Genomic DNA, 17,482 nt, shown 5'->3' on the forward strand with positions numbered 1-17,482 from the left:
GGGACCTGGGGCATTAGCATATTCTATGATGGCGCCGTTGCCTCGGCTGCAGCTCTGGGTGTGCCGTGCTGTGGCTTTGCAACTCTAATTTCTCTCTCGCTCATTAAAAAAGCCCACTGTTCTCCTATTAATTCGCAGACACACTGATCTGTTTGAATGGCGAGGAAGAGTGGGTGTGCAGGAGGGAGGTGGAGGAGGGCAATGGCTCAGCGCATTTGCATTTATGTTTAATTTATAACCTTCAGGGGCCCCCTGATGCAGCAAGATTGAAACAATAACTCCAGACAAACACATGCAAGAGAGGAGGAGGAGCCGGATGAGGGTGGATGGAATTAAAAATATACAGCTCTGGAATGCTCTCTGCTTTGAGCATGTCTGATCCTACTGTTGTGAATATACACACACTTATGCTTCTGTATCTAACATGCACACACCCCCACATACACACCGTGAGAGAGGCAGAGGTCCCGATACACCGGGGGGATAACATGCCACGGTGAGTGTCTGTCAGAGCAGAGCTGGAGTCTGTTCTGGGGAGTCTGTAGGGATCTCCCCCCAGCACCACAGCACAACACAGCAGCAGCATGAGCCTGGCCAAGCACAGAAAGTGGGTCAGCCCAGAACACACAGACACATATACACACTCGCTCAGCCCCAGTGTCACGCTGGGGTGTGCAGGAGAGAGAGGAAGCTTTAGTACGCCAGAGAGCGGGTTGGTATATTTTGCATTAGTGATGTTGAAGGGTGTCTTATTTAAGACATGAGGGTGCATGGCTGCAGCGGAGGAGGGGAATGTGCAACGAAGACAAACAGTCAGCCATTGTGTGCACACCCTATGGAAGTGCATCAAATTGATCCATAGTCTTTTCATTTCAGGCTTGAGTAAATAACAGCATTTGCATTGATCAGTCTGCAAAATCAGGCAAAGACAGGCTTATAGGAGCAGAGTGTGTGCGCCACTGTGCCAGTGTGTTCGTGCGGCGGCTAACAAAACACATCTCTCATTCCTCTGTGCTCCTTGCAGAGTCGAGGGCCTCAGCAGAGCCCTACAAACAGTTATGATGGATAAAATGTTTTCAACAACACTTGAAAAGAGTGGATGCTATTGTGTCCGCTGTACACTGAAACACAGAATTCCCAGGATGCCACATGCTCTATTTATGTGTTATGAAAAACATGACTCAAAAGAAACAGGAAAACAGCTCTGCTCCACTTTCAGCCATCATGAGGAGTGTGAGGAGTGGGTAAGAACAAGCCGGAGACAGGAAAGCAGAGCAGCGGAGAGTGATTTTCTTCATCCGCAGATCCTGCTGATGGTGTGATGCTGACAGGGGACCCCCAGCTCCTCCTGCCTGTCACTGCTCCTCTCCCCCCCCTCTCGCCCCCCTCTGTCCTCCTCTTTCTACTGACTGGAGGAGCGTGTGAAGTGTCCCCCGTGAGGCACACACTCAAAGACGCTATTTACAAGATCCACACTGAGCCCACTTTTAACTGGCTGTGAAGAACTTCTCCCGCCGCCCGCCTTTGATGTGCCAACCTAATGGGGAAGAACTCGCCGCCAGTCATTGCATATGTTAGCGAGGCATCGCGAGCTAATCCGCTAGCATTGCAAGGTAGACTTCACACTGCTTACTTTAAGTGAGCACTTCAAATGCAGTATGAATCCCGCGTGGCAAACAGTCGCTAACATGGAGCGCAACTTTTGATGCAAATTAGAGACGTTTTATGTAGCCTAACAAAACAAAAAATTATGCCGAAATGACTTTTCTGCGCTTATTACTGTGCTAGTGTCCATCTCAAAATCCTACTCCGAGAGGAATTTCATTTCAGTCTTGTTCATTTGAGTGAGGCCTTGCCACAAGATCATTTTAACAATGCAAGGGGCATTGCCACCGGCACCAGCTGGGCTCATCAGCCAATCCCAAATGTATGTAATGTAACGTAATGGTCAGTTTGACACTCCCGTTACCTTAGGATTCGAGTGAAATGGTTGTTTATCTTCATACAAAGGGGTCCAAAAAATATCAATAACTAACTTATGATGTATTCGATAATGTATTCAGCATTAGGTGATTTTACATGTTCTTTACTGTCAGGGCTTGTGCAATAAATCATAACTCTGGGATTCCCTTGCTGCTTGACATTTTTATCCAGATGGGAAGATCAACAAAGCCGTCTGCAGCACACCACATTGAGATATCTGCTACACCAGTAAAGCAAATGGGCAAAGGTCACAAGAAGCATTAGGGACCTCTACAAAAGTAAAAGAAGCTTTCAGGTCTAACTTTTAGCTTAAAACTCCAGCTCAGAGAAGGACGGCGTTGATAACAAACACAGGCATTTGGAACGATTTCGAATTAGGCTAATTAGGTTTGTGTTTTGTTTGTTGTTCAGGAGGCATGATCAAAGTGATATTTCACCAATTTGTGTCAGCCCAGGAGGAGAGGAGGAAGAGTTTGGAGAATGCAGCCTATTAATCTCTGCAGGTTTGGTGCTACGCTGTGCGTATGGGGATGCTAATCAAAACAAGGGAATTATGAATAATGAAGAATGTTGATCCGAAATGAAACAAAACTGTAGATTTGTGCTTTATTAGCGGATTATTAGTAACATGATTGGACTCGCCATTTTTCTTTGTACTTCCTTGTTTTCCGGGTCTTTAGAAAGGGGGTCTTCAATTTGAATGCATGCTTGAATGAATTGGAGAAGAGAGGGGAAAAAAAGGAAATCAAAGCTCTGTGGATGGCTTGACCCAGGAGCGCAGAGTCTCAGAGCAAGCGGCTGTTTTGATCTTATCTAATATTTATGAATAACTTCCTTGATATTTCCTTTGCACCGTGAAGCTGTCTGCTGTTACACTCTTACACAATGATGTCTTGGAGGGGAGATGACGGAGATCAAACGCGGCCCGGGCTCAGAATGTAGCGCGCTGTCTCTTTCCCTGTAGCCGCAGAGGAAACACAGCAGTGAGCTAGCCAACGCCATGTGATTGAAATACAAGCTCCACTAAGCTGCGCCTATGTGCCGCTATGTGTGATATTTGTGTTTGTGTCTCTGTCAAAGGAATACGGAACAGTGTCCTCAGTTTGGTTTAATGGCGTCTGGGCGCATGAATCCATCTGTGTCTTTGTGTGAGTGTGTTCTCCGCAATGAAGATAAAAATGGCGCGTCTACAGTCGGGCTTTTTCAGAGCTGGCAGCCGCACAACTATTCCAAGCTCTTTGGATCTGTAATGGCTTCAGATGCTTTTCACTATCTCTTCACAAAAGTCAAGTGTTCTCAACATGTTATTTGCCCAAAGTGGCCTTGTTCCATGGCTCTATTGTTAGCCTAATGGAGGCTAGACGACACTAAGACTCTAATTATGGACACCAGCGATCAGCCCCGATAATATTGCGAGTAAAGTGGGTAATTTGTGGCTGTTGTACTAAAGTCTGGAGGGGAGGGAGAAGAATAGGGGGTAGAGAGGGAGGTGGGCAAGTTGTTTTCTTGTGTCATCACCTCATCGTCCGTCACCTTAATCATTCCCCATGAGCACACTGTGACCACGTGGGCACAGCATGAGAATATTAATGGACTGTGTGACAGTACAGTTCCCGCCCACTCAAAAGGAATCTTCTATTACATTAAAGTCATCAACAAGTGATTTCTCAGCACTCACTTTACTCCGTGGAAGTAGGCTCCTATTCAATAAAGTGCCTGCATGGCTCAGCTCAAGTGCCCATTCACCTCATATAGTACCGTTATTACACATACAGTGGAGTTGTGTCCATAGATCAATGACTTATCTGTCACGAGGCTGGCAGCACAGCCTTCACTGTTCTGTATTCTTAAAAGATGATGTAATAAAAATGGATTTGCAGTTATGATGTGATTCGGCAATAGCAGAACAACATTGTGTTAAACCTCAACAAGCATCGACTATCGACTGAACATATTTCCAACACAATCCTTTATGTTAGAGCAGCCCGAGGAAGACAGAATATTGCAATCAATACTGCGCTGGTGAGACAGGCACCAAAGCCGCGCAGCAGGCCTGTGCCTATTCTGTCAACACCAAATATCAAAGGCCTTTCCCTTGAGTGATCTGTCCAAACAATTAAAAGTGAACCTCTTTGTGCCATCACACTTAACATGGCAGACAGAGAAATGAAAGCAGCCCTGTGTGTTGGTGGAGCCAAGCATGATGCCTCCTGTGACAAGCCCCACGGAGAACACAGCACGCCACAGCAGTGACGGCCCTCTTCAAATTTTAAATATGTTTTGACACAAAATCAAAAGTTGCTCACCATTCTCAGGGAGAGATTCCCTATTATTTGTGTGATCACTTATTAGACCCGCAGGTGAAGCAGGCAGAAATACTGACACCTGAATATTCTCTTTGCGCCTCTTCTGACGTTCTGCTGCAGATCTGGGGATCATTCACATTCTGAGCCTTTTCATAGTGTGTCTGTGATCAGCACATCTGAAAGCCACCAGTGATCCATGAGGATTCCTGTGTGAGCTGTAGAGTGTTACAAGCCTCATTCTTACTGCTGCTGTGAGGACCAAAGCAGTCGGTCACAGAATGGGACTGAATGGGTTGAAAGTCAGGGAGGAGGGAGGCCCCAGAATACAATAAATGCATGTGATGTTTGACACAATTCAAACTTTGTATAATCAATCATCATAATTGATATTATTGATACTGCTTTCCACCCCAGAAGAATACAGTATACATGCTGTTAGAGTCAAGTATACATTGAAGCACAAAATACCCAATGCTAAAGCCCAACTGCACCAACCAAGTGCGTTCCAAATCAATCTACATCTTTTTGTCTTCAGACAATAGTATTAGAATAATTCATTTCCGTCAAATTGAGCGAGAGTGGTTTTAAACATAATGGAAAGCCAAGACTGTTTGAAGGGCTTTTAGTGTCCTTCATACATAATCCTCAGATGCAATTCCCAATCATCACTAAGAAGAGCCGCCGTTTTAAAGCAGAACCTCAATTATGCCCTGCCACAAATGAGCGTGTTTAATGCAGTCAAATGTTTTAATAGAGAATAAAGGCAAAGCAGCAGAAAACAAAAGCCAACTGCATAATAAGATTATCATTGCAGCGCCCAGTGCTCAGCATTGGAGTTCAGACAAATGAAAGCCATTAAGTCAGATTCAAAACTAATCCGTGAAAGGCTTGTGATATGATGACTTCCTATTACGTCTAGTGACGGAGTGCATGAATTCAGCCAGAGGACTCTTTTAAGTACAGCAGGCAGAAAGGACAGAAGCCATGATTAACTACTGTAACTATAACTATCTGAGCAGTATGGAAACAATACCATCATAATGTAATATTGGTAAATCATCGCTTTCCTTCAGAAGTGAGTCACTAGTTGGTTACACAATAAGAAATGAATCTGCCCAGCTTACAGTAGCTGCCTAAAAAATGGATGTCATATCAAAAAAGCAAGAAGTCCTCTTGCTCTTCCACATATACCACAATTGCGCGCCCGAAAAGCAGCACAATCGCTAATTATGTGCCCTATAATTTCCTCTTCCAAGCACATTAAGATACAGACAAGGGAACGTCCATGGCTGCATAAAATTAGCGTGAGAGAAAAACAGAAGAGGTGCTGGCGCGGCGATGACAAAAGGGCATCCAAAGGAGAATGTTAATAACGACTCCTCTAAAACAATTTCCATTAATTTTCAGCCATCTCGCCAGGGAGTAATATCTACATGCCCGCGGCACGTTTAAATTGCATAGTCTGCCTGAGCAGGAGTGGAAGGCTCCCCAGTGTCCAGCCGCTCTCATCAGAACAGGAAGAGCCAGGAATCACCCACGAGACAGGGACACTCAAGTGGAAGTTAAGATATGAAAAGGAGCACTGCTGCAAAACACAGGCAGCTATTTTAAAAGGGCTACAGTGTTCCATTTCTAATGTTGCTCCTTCCTAAAAAAAAATAGGTGTGTTCTATGCTTTTCATGTATTCTGCACTGCTTTTTCCAAATGCCCCTACCTCTGTCTTTACTCTGTTACACTTCAGGAAGCACTGGTCTTTTAAATTAGAATAACATGGCACTTTTAAGCATAATCTTTCTTTTGTCAGATAATATCTAAAAGCGTTCTAAAAAGCATAAAGCGTGTTGTGTGTCAAAATGCAGCCCACAATGTAAAGGTTAGGTTAGCATGCAGATCTGATCTTTATGTCTTATGTCTTATCGTTCCACTTGGGTACAGGTCACATACCTCTGTAGCATGTGGAGGTAGAGCTGAGCTGGGACTTGAATGAAAGGAGAGGAAAGGCATCCAGCTAATGTCACACAGTCCGGCTGCATCACAGCGCTGTCTGCCGCCTAAAGCTATTCTGTGGCCGATCTGCCATCTCACCTGCGCTCACAGCCACAGGGAGAGAGCATGCTTGGTCGGTGACACAGGGGACTCTCTGGGGTATAAGCACACCTGGCACTCAGTCAGGGGGCAAAGGCTTTAGAAAAGGCAAAAGGGAGAAGATCTAATTGTATCACAGCAGGAAGATAACCTAACAAAGCATGTAAAAATAAATATAGCATTGTAGAATCAACTGTTTGGACGCTAACACAGTATTGAAACCACTTCTAAAGATGGATGGGAGGAGTTCTCACCTCATTAGAAGGTAGAATGGATGAAGCCTCCTGTTTGGAGAGTGTAACTTCTTTAGATCTTTGTGGTTTCCTAGTCAAAACAAGCCAAATGTTAACTTCTCCTTGCTAAAGAGCAGGGAATGGGCAAAGAGACCAAATGATAAATCAAAAATGTCTACAGTTGCATTTTTTTTTTACAATTGAAAGATATGCTGACTAGTTTATAAATATAGTGTGTAAAACTTTACCCTGTCAAGAGAATAAAAAACTAAAATTGGTTTAATTAAAGGGGCTAGATGCTCACTACTGCCACCTCAGGTCTTATGCGTAACTGCAGCTTCTATATTAAGCTTGTGCATGACGGCGCTTCGGACCCGAATTAACAACATTTTGAGTGACAGTGCAGGATTTTAGAGGCAGTTGTGGTGGATAAGTCTGGGCTCATTCTATAATGCATTGGTTTTATATATCGCTTCTCTGGACACTCAGACGCTTTACATTGCATTCATTCACTCCATGCTCGGTGGTGGTAAGCTACTGTTGTAGCCACAGCTGCCATGGGGTAGACTGACAGAAGCGAGGCAACCAGTCTGCGCCATCGGCCCTTCCGACCACCACCAACCACTCACTCACTCACTACATTCGCTAGGCTTCCTGGTGTTACCAAACGGTCTCCCATCCAAGTACCGACCAGGCCCTTCCCTGCTTAGCTTCCAAGGTCTGACGGGATTGGGCATCGCATAGGCGGTATGACCATTCTACACATTAGGACATGGCTGGAGCATGTAGGGGGATGAAAATACTTAGTTTTAACATTTTTAAACTCCATATAGTCCCTTTAAGACAGTCAGGAACATACTTCAAAAAGATGGGAGCAAGACATTCCCAGCTCATGAAGATGTTGCTGCACGGCTTTGCCTACAGGTCATCTTCCAAACGAGTCAATAAAAAAAAAAAAAACATGGTTGATGTCTGGATTGATTATTAGAAGTGTGCTCTGTATTGCTGACACGTTTGTTAATTTGATTGTATATAGAAATGATTAAGTTGTCGTCTTGTGAGACCAGTTCAATAGTGTTGCTTTACAAACACATTATGTTATGAGTGAAAGGTTATGTATTTGTGATATTGTAAAAAAAATTGCATCGCAAATTAATCATTTGTGTTTGATTATAATCACTATGAATGCAAAAGTTTTTATTCAATATCTTTTTTTTTTTAAACCTTTTAGCTAAAATGAAAAATGTCTTTCCAGTTTCTTACTGACACTTTTAGATGCACCTATAAAGTGTGCAAAAAGTCTATAATGATCAACATCCAGCCAGCATATGTCTCCCTTCACTCACCCAACAGCACAAAACAAAGTTTCCTGCCTATGAAACTTTTCTAATATCCTGTCCCTCGCCTGCTTCTTGAGGAGGCTGGTGGACGTCTCATTTGCAAGAGCGGGCGAGCGCCGGGAGAGGAGACGTCAGCCCACCGCCTGTCCGTCACCGCGTCTCACTGGGGAGAAAGAGATGGAGAGAAAGGAAGAGAAGGGAGAAAAGTGTGTGTGTTGATTAATATCAGGAGGGCAGGGCAGAGCGCGGGCTGCGGCTGCCAGAGAGGACACTTCTCTTCACCGCTGCCCAGGGAGGAGAGGGGGTAATGAGGCAGAAACAGGCTGGAGTATAGGCACAAGGACAGACAGGCACATCACCCCCCGCTCCCACCCCCAAAACTCAATCTCTCCTCCTCTGTGCCCTATCTATGCACCATCAAGGTCCCCCCTGAATGTTTTCACTATTTGACACTCATTCCCTGCTTCCTACTGTCTGGCTCTGTGTCGGTTCTGCTCCACATCACCTGCATCTAATGGTAAAATATATCTATGTGCTTTTACAATGTACTACAATTCACACAGCTGCTGCAGTGCTGTGACTGAAACGGCATAGACTGGCCTGATAAAAAAAAGAGAAAAAAAAGGCTTTTATGAATAAAAGTGACAGAGACAGTCTATGTCTCAAAAGAGAATGGAAGTTTGACATCTACCTGCAACAAGTTTTCAGTTAGTAGGCTATAATAGTAAGCCAAGACACAAACTACTGGAGTTTTCAGTTATTCTGACACTACTATAATGAGTTTGATGTACTCACTTGTAATGACTGAGCTGTTGAAGTTCTGTTGATCTACAGTTCTGTTGTCTACTTTCTCACTAACTTAATTTCTAAAAGGAATAAATTAAGACTGACCAGATGATTTGACAACACAAGTAAATATTGTGGTCTCCGAAAGCCATTAAAAGTCGAAAGGATATATGTGCCTTTCCCAGAGTAGAAAACAGGCAGTGGGTGGGGATTAAAAACAAATGCTCAACATTAGGGCCCAGGTGCAGTTTCTGGGGCTATTCATGTTGGACGCGAATATAGCACTCCACGTGTTTTTGTATTTTTGTATTTTTGGGGGGGGGTGGGTGGGAGCAAAGCCACTGAGATGTGTCCTTTATGGGATTGGAGTTGTGTGCTTACCCACTGCAGGGAGAGGATGCATTCACCAGGACTTATGAGAGATATCGCCAGGCACAGGAGGTGGAGGCCAGGAAATAACATGAGCAATTTCATAAATGGAAGGGAGAGGCTGTGACTTCCTAAATCGTGTGTGAAAGACAGAGGGAGGCATCAGCGAAGGGGGGGCATGGGGACAGAGAGGGGAGTATACAGGCGCTAAGTGAGAGAGAGAGAGAGAGCGAGAGAGAGTGAGAGAGGAGTCCCAGGCATGCTGCTGGTAAATGGACACAAGTGGCTGAGTGAGAAGGAGAGAGGCCGGACAGATAGAAGAGATGAAGGGGGCAGATTTGGCGCCAGCTGAGTGAGCACTTCTATTAGCCCCCATGCTTTCCTGTGCCTCTTCCTCCTCCGCCTCAGTGTGGCTTCCTCTCACATCAGATTAGCTCCAGCCATGGTAAGATGCTTCAAACTCCTCTGTCAAAGTTATTTAAACGCATGAGACGTGGAGGCCATCTTAGTGTCTCCATATTTGTCCTTGTTGAGGTCCAAATGCAAACTTCAGCCTTGACGGCTCAGCTGGGGTGCGCATGTCCCCATGGCATGGAAAGTCACTGTCAATCAAACATGAGGACACGCACCTAGGTGTGTCGGGGCAGAGAAGAGAGACTGTAGTCAGTGGGAGAGTGACAGCGCAAAGTCAAAGTCAAGGGATTTAAGCTAAAAGAAGCCTTCAAAATATTTTTCAAAATTCATTAGCATTGCTCAAAGTTTTAACGCTTGAATAGTATAAAATCAATACCCCACATGGAAGAAATAACCACTAAGGCAGTTATTTGCCTAATAAACTATGCTTAGTGTCCCACTCTGTAGATGTCTTAGGATGGAGAGAAACAGAAGACGCAATGAGCCGCTGTCAAGCTTTCATCCTGCTGATGAGAGAGGCCAGTGCAGTGTGGCAGAGCGCAGCCCATTTTCTGACAGAGACGGCTGTTTGAGCTCTCCAGTCATGGCCCCGGTGATGAATGGCCTCCACTGCCAGGGAAAGAAAGGAAAAAACGGGGGCTCGGGAGCCCTCTGAGGATCAATACGTACGCACAGGAAGAGCTGCTTCGCATGTTAAAAACCCAATCTGGCCCTGGCCCCCCCTACCCACTCACTCTGCTGTCTCCGGCATCTCTGACGGACAAGCCTGTGGGAGCGAGTGGGCGGGGGCTGATGCTTAGGAGGAGGCTGTGCATGTGCATCTCCATAAAGTGTGTCAGCAGGTTTCCACAGAGGCTGGCATGTCAGCAAACTCAAGGTCGCTGTGGCACACGATCGAGCGCACAACCCCAAATCTCCACACTGTTGATGCTCTGAAAGGCCTCAGTGAGACATGGTAATTCAGAGGTGTCTAAGTCGATGGATATCCTATTAATGAGTCCTAAACAATGACTCGACTAATGAGCTTATAATGGGAATATTGAATGCATGGGAATGCGATTGGGCCGGGTTTGAGCCAAGAAAGGGACTGCTGAATGAGCGCCAGTGCACCAGGGCTACAGGGCTCAGCGCTGAAGACGAATACAAACTGCAAGGGGTGTAGAGGGAGGCTGGGTGAAGGGGTGCAGCGTCAACCCAAATCAATAGCAGCCTACCCGCCCCGGCTCATTGCTTCTGTGATATACGCGAGCAGGCAGCTTCTTTGATCATAAATAAAACATGAAAATGCAACAAATTATCAGGCCGAATGGACAGAGATCTATTTATTCAGTAACGCTGTATTTTCTATTTGAAGTGGGAGGGACACAGCGTCCAATCAACCAAGCACAGCAATGTGAATCAGCTTCAGTTTGTGAATTAATCAATTAATCAAAGTGGTGGTTTGGAGGGGTGGGGACTCGTGGGGTAATGAGAAGCAAACCAAGCAAGTGAACGGGTGCAGTGACGGCCTAATAGCTAGAATAGGAATTACAGTCCAATTGGTCTGCCGTATTCTGGCTTTAATGCAGCAAGGGCTTCTGCTGCCAGCCGGTCAGCCTCCCTGTGTGATTTGATTCCATTTGGAGAGCCTTATTTTCCTCTTGATCTCACACATTAAGGGCCTTGCTGTTCACCATGGCAGGGGAAGCAAGGGCGACAATCAGAGCAATGGGTTAGCTCGCAGCTGTTGAGCCCAGGCAGGCAGGCAGGTCTTGTTTGAAATCTCCTGACTTGTCCTGTTAAATCTGCAGGCCTCTACTTCACTTTGATGATCAACTGCTCAGGACAACGAGAAGAAAAAAGTTGAGGCCAGAGAAGAGCAAATAGCAAACAATAAACAAAAGCGCCAAAAATATTCAATGTTCTGTCATCACTGGTGACTAAATGAAGTGAACTTTTAAGTTTAACATCACGGCGACGGCTAATCAGCTATGTCCTAACTCACGGACATGAAACATACGAGGTAAAATTGAATATTTGTCTAAAACGTTAAAAACTGCAAAATTATATAAGCAATTTTGTCATATTTTCAAGAATTGTTTCTTTCTTTCTTGTAAAATACCCGCGCAAGTGTTGGTAGTTAGCACATAGCTGATGAGCCGGCGTCGTGCCATTAAACTCTTAATAATTGACTTTTTCGAAAAGTCAACGCTTAAAATACATGGGAATTTTTGTGTCGGACCCCGACACGTGACCGGGAGTGGGTGGGACTGTGGAGCTCTATTGACGTTGTGCAGACCTTTAAAAGAGGCATGTAGCCGTGTGGCATTATGTTGTGATGGTGGTGCCCTCTTTATCATCTAACACATATTATTTATTCATCAAGAAAGCATTTATTATAACTCCAGAGTTGGAGAAATCACACGCAAAAACGTGCCTTAAAATGGAGGTAAATACTAATCACACAATATAAAAATATGGTATATTTTAAATAGCCATAAACTATATAGATCCTAAATCTACAATATTTTACAATATATTATAGCATATAATAAAAAATCTGCAAATTAAGTAATTACTTTTTTGAGTTGGTGCCTTTTGTGTCTGTCTTGCATGTTGTGGGCGGACCTGTCAGCGTAAATTTGGTCCATTATTTTTGTTGAACAAGTGAACTGTCTTTGAATCTGGTTTTAAAATGACACAGAGTCTTACTGCTCTGTGTGATGTAGTGGTTTAGATGTGGAGTCAGTCAAATGTTCAAAATGTGTGTTTTGGAATTAAAATTCAAGCTTCAAAATGTCATGGTTCTGTGCAGAGCTGGACATAATAGCTGGCTATATGTAATAATCACCTAATGGTATAATCATACGGCTTCAGTGTTTAAAATGACGCATCCAATATGACACATCCCCCAGTCATATCTATGATCTGGCAGTAAATATGCCAGATTTAGCCCACATTTGCTAATTTCCATCCGCAGTCCCATGGGGGTAAAAACTAAAAACATACCACCAACACAAAACATACAGTACATGAGTACTACAAAACATGATTTACAGTTTACACACATATACAGAACATGACACACAATAAACAGCACAGCATGTACAACAAGACAACCCATCCATAAACTACTCCATGTGTCAAATTATTATAGAGAAACAAATGTGCTGACTCTTGGTCAATGTTGTTTTGTGCATTGCGCTAGACTGCACCTGTTAACTCGTAGAAACTCTGTGATCGAAATGAAACTGTTGCTTAGAAACATAATAACACATTAACTGTTGACAGTCTATCTGTAAAGTTGCTTTTTTATTTTTCAAAAGTTATAACTAGACCACATAACAAGTGTCTGGACAGCAGGGCTACGTTGAGTGGAGCGCCCGCCCTAACGCCGGCCTGCCATTGACTTTAGGGCGAAAGCCCGTCGCCGGCGGAACCATTGTCTCAGGCGGGACTCGAACCCACGATTCAGTGGTTAGCGCGTCTCCAAAGAGCTGCACACTACCGACTGTGCCGTACCATCCAAACAGTTACTCCTGATGCGCTCGGGCTTTTACTTTGAAACGTTGGAACGTTCGGGTTTTTAAATTTAGAACGTCCGCCAAATGGACAACATGACGTTTAGTTTTGGATGAAAAGAGGACTTGCCATGTGTTATAACCATGTTTTAATGGAGAAAATTAGTAAATTTAAAATTAAGATGAGCAGGGGCCGCGCAAATCATGCGGTATCCAAAACAGCTAGCCTAAAAAGTAGCTAGCCTGTCAGCAGGGCAAAACTAAAATACCTTACGGCAGCAGGCTAGCTATTTTTATACCAGCAGAGATACTTTTTTTTGTTTGTCCTTTTTTATTCTGAACAAATTGAAAATGCACAGATAAAATGACAGTCTGTAAACATGTGTTGTTCATTAGCATAACAAGTCGCTAGCATGTGGAGCACAGACGCTAGCTAATATTGTGCTAACATACATAGCCTACTCCTGTTTAGCTCTATGGTTTAGCTTCACCTCTGTGTAACATTTAAAGATCGTTTACAAAATGTTGCCGTCAGATATACGCAAACTTACAGGACATAGATTAGTTCTTTTCATTGCAACTCTTAACGAGTACCACCACCCGAGGGCGCTTGATCTTGTACCTTGTGGCCTGTAGAATTTATCTATGGCATCAAAATAACTGCACCATGTGGCAAAAAAATGCGGCCTTACCTGACAAGACATCAGATGTTGCAGTGTGAGTGGAGGACGGTACTAAGGTAAAGGGATGGACATGTCTCAGCAGTGCTTGTCTTGCCCACAGTAGTGTACACAGCCAGCCAATTACCCCTCTTAATTATCTATTGACAAGAATGAATTGATGTTTTTGGAGTGCTGATTGGATAATCGGGAATGTTGGCCACAGTTATGCTCCTTGGCTGCGCTCACTCTGTCTGTGTTCCAGTGATCTGTGCTGTTGCAAAATGCATTTGAGTTGTGCTAAACAAACTAGGCCTGTGATGCTAAAGTGTTAATTGGTCTACTCTTACCAGACACAAACATTTAATAGACTACCAGTTCATCCAAGAAGTTTCACTGCACCTCATCTGAAATATAATCTACTGAAAAAAGTGCAATACATAAAGAAATAAAGTCTTATTTATTTATTGCACTTTATGTCAAATTTTACACTGGATAGTAGGGCTGCAAGATATAAAATACATCTTGAATATTTCAATACAATAATATTATACTTAACCATTTCAACACAGTGCATTCAATCATACACAAATTGTATTTTTCATTCTGTTTTGACTATTTTGCAATATATTGTGGCTTTCTTGCGTTGAATATTGCATCACCTAATATCGTGATAAAAATAAATTGGCAATATATTCTGCCGCCAAACTGAAAAGTGAGTGGTTGGTCCATTCAATTCAAAATCCACACAATTTTTTCATAAAAGAAAGGTATACTTAATGCTCTGCTCCTCTTCAGTTACAGCCCGGCAACTCATTTTTTATTGCTCCTTTGTGACAGTGCTCTGGCTTTGAACCAAGAAGACACACATTGGCGCAGAGGAGCTGGAGAGTGGACTGACACTGATGAGGCCTCTTCTCATTAAACCCACCTGACCCTGGTGTTGGGACATTGTTAGTTCTTCTTCTAATCATCACACCACACCAATTACATTCTGTTTTTACACATTTGCATTTTACAAGATTTCTCTGAACAATAAAGAAAAGAAAAAAAAAAAAAAGGATAGGCAAATAAGGAACGCAAATAAAACCCGCTTTCGCTTGCGTAGATATTGTAGGAAAAAAAAACACTTGTCAAACACAAACCTATAAATGATTTTTGACTCCGGGCCTAGGCACTGATGGAGTTGAAGAGGAGGTGATGAAGAGGCTGCAGTGGCCGGTGCTTCTGCTGCTGTGGAAGCGATGGAGCGGCGGACAGTTGCAACAACCCATTTATGAAACAGCGAAATAACAGAGGTGAGTGTTTCGGGGTAGATTGAGAAAGGTGATTGGTGGGAATTAAAAGGACTGAATTGATGCACATAGCTTTATGAGGTATAGTTATCTTGTACTTTTGTTTGTGAATAGAAAACATACATAAAGAGACGTAGGAAGGCATTTCCCACAAAATCAACAATAGGTATGAGGAACCACGCGTATACAGAGCTGCTCATTTATTGATTCAGGCTTGCAATCTCTTCATCTTTTCGCTTCACAACTAGTCTTTAGCCAAGTGTTTCTGCTTTTCTTCCTAACAAGCTGCGAATGAAAAGTATGACGGAAATAGAGAGGCTGACATCACCGTGTTTGTTTGGAAATGAGCGATTTACTTTACTTTTTCAAAGCGATGGCGTGTGTATTGGCTTCTTGTGCTTTCTAAAGCCCCCTGGGGTTTTATTGATAAGAGGCATAAATGTAAAGAATATGTTCATCCTGACAGATCACCAACATCCAATGAAGAGGCCCATGCTTTGGAATTGCAATTACGTTTTGGAGGAAATTAATCATAGGAGAACAACGTGATAAGAAGTGCTAACAGGTTATTACTGCCTGCTGAGCTCACAGCATCTGCAGAGAGCAGAGTGCACGCCGGAGTCGCTTTTCACATTAAGGCACTTTTAAACACCCTAATTTGAGGTCGGACTTTGGCGTAACTTAATTTGACAAGATTAATTATACAATTACATCCAAACTTCTATCAATTATGCGGAGGAATGCAGGCAGCCCGCCCCGGCTGACCCTTCACCTTTACCGAGGGATGCAGCGATAAGCGTTATAGGTACAGGCCCATAAAATTGTGGTCCACTTTGTCGCCCTGCTCAATGCCTTACAGGACTCGTTTGGTGCCGATGCCCTTGACATGGAGAAGAAAAAAGGTGCTGGTGGGGACTGCATAAGTAATGTGCAATCACCCTTTTCAGATTGACAAGACAATCTAGTGAAACAAAACACTTAGCTGTGTCAATTGATTGTCTAATTGAAATTGGCAGGCAGCCACTTCAGTGTCATTGATTTATCATGTGTGACGAGAAAGCACCTAATGACACAGTATGGAGTTAGTCTTCTAATTGGCCCAGTTACCGAAAATATCTGTGGTCAGCGTTGCACATGTCGTAGCATGGACACCCCTGATCACCCTTTCGGACTTTCCATAAATCAACTCTCTATGTTAGAATGACATGGTGTTATGAGGGTGGATTTTCAAAAATGCTATGTCTTTACTTACTTGTTACTCATAAACTTTCTTTCTTACTTACTAAATATAACAAAGCTCAAAAGTCAGATTGGCATAAAACAGCCCTTTCGAGAAAACAACAGAAAGAGGAAAGTGTGTTTTCATATTAAAATGTGCTGCTGTAAAATTCTCTGCCTTTAGGGGCTGAGCTAAGATACTTTTTATGTCGAAGCTTTAAGCCTAAGCAGCGGGATAAAGTTAGACAGAGCAGGTGAGCTCATCGCCTGTGACAAGCAGCCATTATCAGCGCAGTTTTGGGAGTGCGAGAAGGAAAGTCACCAGGGAGGGCTGTAAAACCTTTTTCAAAAGCTTTCAAAATCCCACTTTTTAGCCGCGCTGTCTCTCTCTATCCCTGACTTGTCATCATTTAACCGGGCCTCTCTCCCTCCAGACACCAGGGGGAAAGTGGGGTGTGATCCACTTGACCTTAATCTGCCCAGTTGTGAGTTTCACAGAGATGACATGCAACCTCCGAGCCAAAGGCCAATTGTTTCTTCTGCCTCCTCTGAGAGCCCATTTGCAGCCTCAGGGGTCTTTTACTGAGGCCCGACAACTATTTCAGCCTGCACTGCATTGTTTTTGATTCACTCAGCTGACGGGGGCCTGAGTAACAATAGTATCCTCACCACCTTGACCAATTTGCATCATTTATGATCATTCAGGTTTTTTATTTATGATGATTGGGTTGCATTCTTGAATATTATTATGTTAAACTCTCAGATTACATGGGAAAATATGATAATAGGGAAAGGACACAAATGATGAACCTCTGTTTTTGCCCAGGATTTCAGCCCGTAGAGTCACTATATTCATCTGTGTACAATCAAGTATATAATTGAATAGCTTCACTTTGTACCAATTATGTGAAAAATTGAGTGCAATAATAACATTTTCTGCCGACAGAAATGAAACCAGGCAAACATCATCAACACTTTGACAAATTAACATTGAATTCTACCATAGAAGAAGAAGAAGATGTCATGTTAGCAAAAGCAACAATGTCAAAGACTGTCTGAAAATGTAAGCAAACACCAGGAGGGGAGGAATCGCAGATGGCTCATTTATGACCCTGGAAAGACAACCAGAGCATGGCCTGACCATCAAACCTCCAATTGATTTGCTTCGCAGATGAAGAAACTAATAAGAAATAGCAGAATAATGATGCATATTTAAATGTATGAAAGCGGGAAAGATTACCCACAAGTCTTGCCGTGCCATTGCGCGTCATGAATTAGTAATTTGCACTGAAG

Source organism: Gobius niger, assembly GCF_951799975.1.
Source record: "Gobius niger genome assembly, chromosome: 16".
Lineage (NCBI taxonomy): Eukaryota > Metazoa > Chordata > Actinopteri > Gobiiformes > Gobiidae > Gobius > Gobius niger.